The following is a 6,299-nucleotide window of genomic DNA, read 5'->3' as shown; positions in this document are numbered from 1 at the left end:
GGGTAAATTGGTAATTTGACCTCATAGTTAATTAGTACTAGTCGATACGAGTCCGTAGTATTTTTCGGGATATTTTTCTGAGTCCCGAGCTATTTTTAATTAATTTTTGAAGTTGGGGAATATACGAAAAAGAAAAATAAAATAGGAAATCACCAGATCGCGCCACGTGGCACGATCTGGAGCGTCCATCGCTGCATGGCAGCAAGATCTGATGGCTGCATGTGCAGCCAAGTGTTAGTGCACATGCCACGTGTCACTTCCTCATTGGCCCATTTTGTGACGGTTGACTTGAGTCAACCCAGTCAACTCGGATGAGTCAACCGAGTTGACTCACTCTCTCTCCCTATAAATAGTGCCGCACATCCCAGCTGATTTTCATCCCATTTCAGCCGCACGCTTCCCAAGAGAGAGCTTCTCTCTCCTCTCTCCTCCTTTCTCTCTCTTCTTCAATCTTGTTTTGAGTTTATCTTGAGTTCTGGAGCTCCGATCGACGATCCGATTTCGCCTACGCGATCGTGGCGACGAGCTCTTCAATTCTAGTAGTGTGAAGGCTATGTTTTGGTGAAGTTTTAAAAAAATCATTTCTGAGCTCCATAGGTAATTTCTTGATCCCTGTCGAATTTCTGCTAAAATTTCGTTAAATTAATCTCTTGTTAATTAGGCTATTTTAATCTTATTACTTAGCAAGTCTAGTAGTACCGAGACTCTGCCCGTGGGAAGTCTTCAACAGGTATACCCTCAACCCAGCTTATTTAACCTACTGTTATTTAAGTTGTGGTTATAGACGGAACGCTGTTTAACTGTTGTTATCAAATGAACTTAATAAATATTGAGGCCATATCAGTGGTAACCAAATAACGTGATGACTAAGGTCAGTCCATGAGCATACAGGCGTTGGGTACTGAGCCAGAGCTCCCTCAGTTTCCCCATGCACTGACCTGGTCACGTTGTAGGTTCATATCTGATCAACCTCCTCGACAATGAATTAAAATAGATATAGAAACCACACGGTCTGACATGACTGTTTGCCTCGGGGTGCAAGGTCATATCGGATTAAGAATTCAGAGAAGCCTAGCAGTTACGCTAGTGCCAAACCTCTGAATTATACCTGGTCTTAACAGACAAGGTCATCAATTTACGTGAAGACCGTTTTTAACACCAGTTGTTGTCAAACTAGGAACTCCAGTTACCTAAAGGAGATCGTTGCGACGTGGCAAATTGTGATTTGTACTCGAAAACAGGCAAAAGCTTTGGACGCTAGGTAGGGGGACAACACACTCTGACTAGTGGATTTCCTGCATGTACTATATAATAAATACTGTGTGATAAAGATGCATGTTTTTGATTGGCATATCTGCTTGGTTTTATGATGATGAGAATGATGACTGTTATGCATATTCTCGTGAGATTGTTATTGTGTTTGACTTGAGAGTGAAAGGTCCCTTACGGTAGACCCTGGGTTTCGATCCCCAAAACCTCATGAGGGGTTGTACGGACGGACTGGTCGATTGTCCTTCTTGGGAGGCCAGTCTAGGCGGTATAACCATGAAATGGCCACTTTCGCTACCCTGTCCCAGTCAAATGACTGCAGGACTTTGTTATGTTTTTGTGAGAGGGTAGTTAGCCCTAACGGCTGGTCAACAGGTATGATTCTGAACTTGGGCCTGGAAAACTGTATTTTGAAAATTGTATGAGCATGCTACTCGTTTTACAAAGCTTGACAACTGGTTTGTGTTGTGCATTTGATTTTAAATTATCTCAAACTATTTTTCAAACCTAGCAGGGAGTTCCCTGAGGGGGAGCAATGAACGTATGTGATGCTCACCCCTACATTGTTGTTTTTCTCCCTCTCAGGTGCTGCGCGTGTGGACTTTGACGGCCTCGATTGAGGAGGTGGTGGTGCGGTCTCGAGCTTGTCAACTCATGTGTTCCTGTTTAGTCAGTATATTTTCCTTGGGCAGGTCCTTGGTGTCCTTTTACTATCTTTATATACCCTTGGTCATATCTTGTATATACACTGAGTCCTTGGGTTGTCTACTTTTAAATTATCGAGTCTATAAAAACAGTTTTTTTGAAGTTACTCTAAACAATAGTAGCTTCGAGGGTTGGTTTAATTATGAATTAATTATTTCTGAATAAACTTTCCGCTGCAAACTCAAGCACTCTGATCCAACCCATTTTTACCAAACCAAAAGGCTTAACCTATTTTGTGGATATTTGGGATTATAACACCGGGGGATTGGTTGTTGTAGTCTCAGGTATTCTCAAGATAGGTGCCTCTGTTACGTACCTGGGTTTCGGGGCGTGACACATATGATATTACCAAAATTCCCTGCGCTTGTCTGAGCCATATTGACAAAGTTTCTAGCTGCATCTTGGTATTCTTTACAACGTCTACACATAAAACTAATCATTATTATTGTTTAAAATTGACTATACTATGTTTTAGTATTTTCTATAACAAAGTAATTGGAAAGACCTTTCAAGATACACCCATGTCTTGTCCATCATATATAAAGCCTGCTCTCACGTGTGCACATATATCCTGATTTGAATAATATATTGGATCATATTATACCATGTACCAGTTAGCTTAACATAGATATCCATGTACTAATGAAGAAAAGGATGAGAGAATATGCAATTTATACTTTCTAACTATTGGGTTGCTAATATGCAATTTTGTGGTTGAAGCAATTATAAAGAAGCAAGTCTAGTTTAAATAAAATAGTGAGTGTAATGTTGCAATGTCATTGTTATATTCAACAATTCAATTAAGGGCTTTCAAATGTTACCTGAGAATGGAATTAGCAATAATGAGTTGTATTACCTGATTTTGTGCCCTCTGTTTTTTTCCTTCAAAAACCTGTAACAAAAAGGCAATTCCCAATTGACTTATTTCTAAGATATCATATAAAAAAGACAGCAACCAAAATCTATTTGATGCAGACAAGTATACATTCAATATTCACACATGTTTGATCACAAAAGTACAAGAGAATGCTTGATCAAGACAAAAGTAGCCTCTTTAATTATAAACATATATAGTTAATTTGATAAAACAGCCACAAGTACAAAAAATTATTTGTTATGGTTTTAATTAGTATATATAGATTACTCTATGAATAACAAACATTGTGATACAAGATTTATAATTAGTATTCAAAGTTAATGATGTATACAAAATTCATATGAATCTAAAAAGAGAATTAAGTTTCAATTTGTCAAAATACAACTTTTGGCATAGTTAATCTCAAATTGAAAAAGAAAAAGATTCGTCTATAGTTCATTAACAAAATAGCTAAAGGGTGTTTTGCGGCTAACAAATCATGCTACCCAGAAAATTGACCTCAGTCTCAGCTCAAATGCAAACTCACCCATGCTCCACCAGTTACAAATGCAAACTATTAAAGATTAAAGGGTGTTAGTACATGGCTAACTTATCTGTTGCAGGAAGTCCCAAAACAGAACAACACTCCATTATGGTATATTTCATTACTAATAAATGCACATGCATCAAACTCAATGACTTTATATATAAGAGAAGAGTCTAGAGATCAGATGGTCTTTTGTACTAAATAAAAATAAAAAGAGAAAAGTTATCTACCTTGGCGTTTCTAAAACAAGTTCACTCATACACCACGAATGTTTGTATTTTGCAAAAGATATATAAATCCTGTAAAAAAATTTCTTTGAAGTAAGCAACACCCAGAAGAAATACAAGCAAACAGAGAATGACGCAGCAAACCCATAACAAAATAATCAACCACAGATCCATTTTCGAGTCCAGACTCGAAATCGAACCAACCCCACTACGAAAAACAAAAACTTTAAAACAAATATCTCAAAACCCGTTAAGAACATTTATTTCAAATAACTTAACCAACAACATTCGAAGTTTTAAACTTGAACAAAATTAAATAAAACCCAACATAGAAAAATAATTAATAAAAAGCATGACAAGCACGGAGACACACAAACCAGTGTTCCCAGTAAGAATTCCAATACGATGCCATCAAATTCCACTTGTTTACTCAACAATGAACTGTTAAAAGTACACAGAGAAGTCCATTGAATCATACAATAAGCGAAAAGAGCAGCCCAGAAAAATGAAAAAGTAAGAAGAAGAAGAGAGACGTACCAAATTTTTCACTTCTTAACACAACTACTGTCAAACCAAGATCAGTGGGTAAGAGAGAAAGAAAGCACCACTAGATTTTGGGTATTTTTGAAGAACCTCATACCTCTGAGATTTAGGGTCACTTTTGTACGATCATGATTTGAGAGATGATTGATAAGGTTATCTAGCTAATTTCTGTGCGGGAAGAATGAAACCCCTAAAAAATCTGGAGTTAACAACATTTCTCTCACGTGGTAAAGGTTAGGGATTTTAAGGCGTGAAGGTAACGTTGCAAATAAATAAAATCAGGTGTTGTGTCTAAATCAAACAAACTTAACATATTATGCAACATTTTATTAAATAAATGTTATAAATATTAATAATTAACATCATTTATGTATTAAATGTTGTAAACTTAAAGTTACAAAAAGTTACTTTTCTTGTAGTGCAAGCATGTGTTGATGATGTTGTATACGTGGTGATGAATTTGAATATTCAAGAGGCATTATATTGTGAAACAATGATAGTTAAGAGATAGTTTTGAGAACGTTGTGTTAGAGTTTGGGTGAGGATACCTGCATGCCCGTGCATTGATTCGCTCTGCACAGGAAGTGGCGAGCCCACTCACCTGCCTGCTCGTGCATCGATTCGCTCTGCACAAGAAGTGGCGAGCATTTCTGCCTGCCCATGCATCGATTCGCTCTGCAAGGGAGGTGGCGAGCTTACCTGCCTGCCCGTGCATCAATATCACTATGCTCAGGAAGTGGCGAGCTTATTTGCCTGCTCATGCCTATTCACGGGATGTGGCGAGCTTAATTACCTAAGTGTATGACTAGCGACTTTCCCAGATACTAATATGATGTGATGTTTCATTTCATGGCCTAGAGATGGATAGTTTGCATAAATGACAATGGAGGATTTGAGTTAATTACATTATTATCTACTTTGGCGTGATATCATGTTTAATCATTTACCTTGCATGTTTTATGGAAGTTTTTTTCTGATCAATTGTGTTTACTTAAATGATGAAAATGTTTATGTGGACTAATCGTTGATTTTGTTTGAAAAAGAGTTTCAACACGATTTTAAAACTGGGGGATTTCAAAGAGCGACGTGAGGTCTTAGAATTTAAATTTGACTCTTAAGGATTCGTGAAAATAAATGACAATTATTTTCCGTACTTATAAATTGTCCACTCACTGAGTTTATCTCATAATTTTCTTGTTTTGTCTTAAATTGTTTCCCCCCAGGCCGTAGCATTGGTGGAGGTCAAGCCAATCACATCGAGGCATAGCATCCATTTTCTTTACTTGGATCTTGTAGGCATCTCTTCCATTTTGGAAGTTCCTTTTTACTTTAATTGTAAAATTTGTTGTAGTAGAAGTAGTGGCACTGAAAACCATACTAGAACCTTATGTTATTATGGTGTTGTTTGGGTTTGAAACCTTTTTTTTGGTTGTGGTAGAGGCGGCTGATGTTTTTAGAAGTGTTTTTACAGGTTAATAAATTTTGGGTTAGTCCATTTTCAGGAAAGGTTATACCAAATTTTCGGTAGGATTTTTCTTGATTTTGAATTCCCACAGGACCTCTCTGAGATTCAGGGTGGAAATCTGGGGGTTGACAGGACCGCCCCCGGATTTCCACCCTGAAACCCAGAAGGATCCTGCGGGATCCAAATTCAAGGAAAATCCTACCGAAAATTCGACAGAACCTCCCCTGAAAATGGATTAACCCAGAAATTTCAAACCTGTTAAAAAGCACTTCTAAACAGCAACCACCTCTACCACAACAAAAATAGGGTCTCAAACCCAGCAATCTCACAGAATCCAACTTAAAATTGTAGAATGGTTATCAGAGCTCCTATTCTATTACAAGGAAATTTTTACAAAACTAAAATGTCGCCTACAAGGTCCGACTAGGGAGATGGACGCGAATGCCTCGACGTTATTGGCTCGACCTCCACCAAAGCTACTACCTGGGGGGACAATTTAAGACAAAACAAAACAAACCGTGAGACAAAACTCAGTGAGTGAACAGTTTAATGAAAACGAAGATAAAAGTAAACTTCTTGTTTCAGAAAATCTTTCAAAGCCACATTTAGTACTAAGACCTCACGTTACTCTCTGAAATCCCCCAGTTTTAAAAAGCTTTCAGAAACTCGCTCAAAATTAGTTTTTAT

At 37.5% G+C, this 6,299-nt stretch overlaps 1 long non-coding RNA gene across 1 annotated transcript; it reads left to right on the top strand.

Annotated features, from left to right (window-relative positions):
• Positions 1-398: 398 nt before the first annotated feature.
• LOC147273177 (uncharacterized) lies at positions 399-1,945 on the top strand. Its single transcript, XR_015119725.1, has 3 exons — positions 399-597; positions 685-730; positions 1,178-1,945. It is a non-coding gene; the product is annotated as an uncharacterized LOC147273177 (long non-coding RNA).
• The last annotated feature ends 4,354 nt before the right edge of the window (positions 1,946-6,299 follow it).

This window comes from Dryas octopetala, chromosome 9 (assembly GCF_963921425.1).
Source record: "Dryas octopetala chromosome 9, drDryOcto1.1, whole genome shotgun sequence".
In the NCBI taxonomy this organism is placed as follows: Eukaryota; Viridiplantae; Streptophyta; class Magnoliopsida; order Rosales; family Rosaceae; genus Dryas; species Dryas octopetala.
Note: the sequence above shows the minus strand (reverse complement) of the source record. Positions and strands in the feature narration are given on the sequence as shown.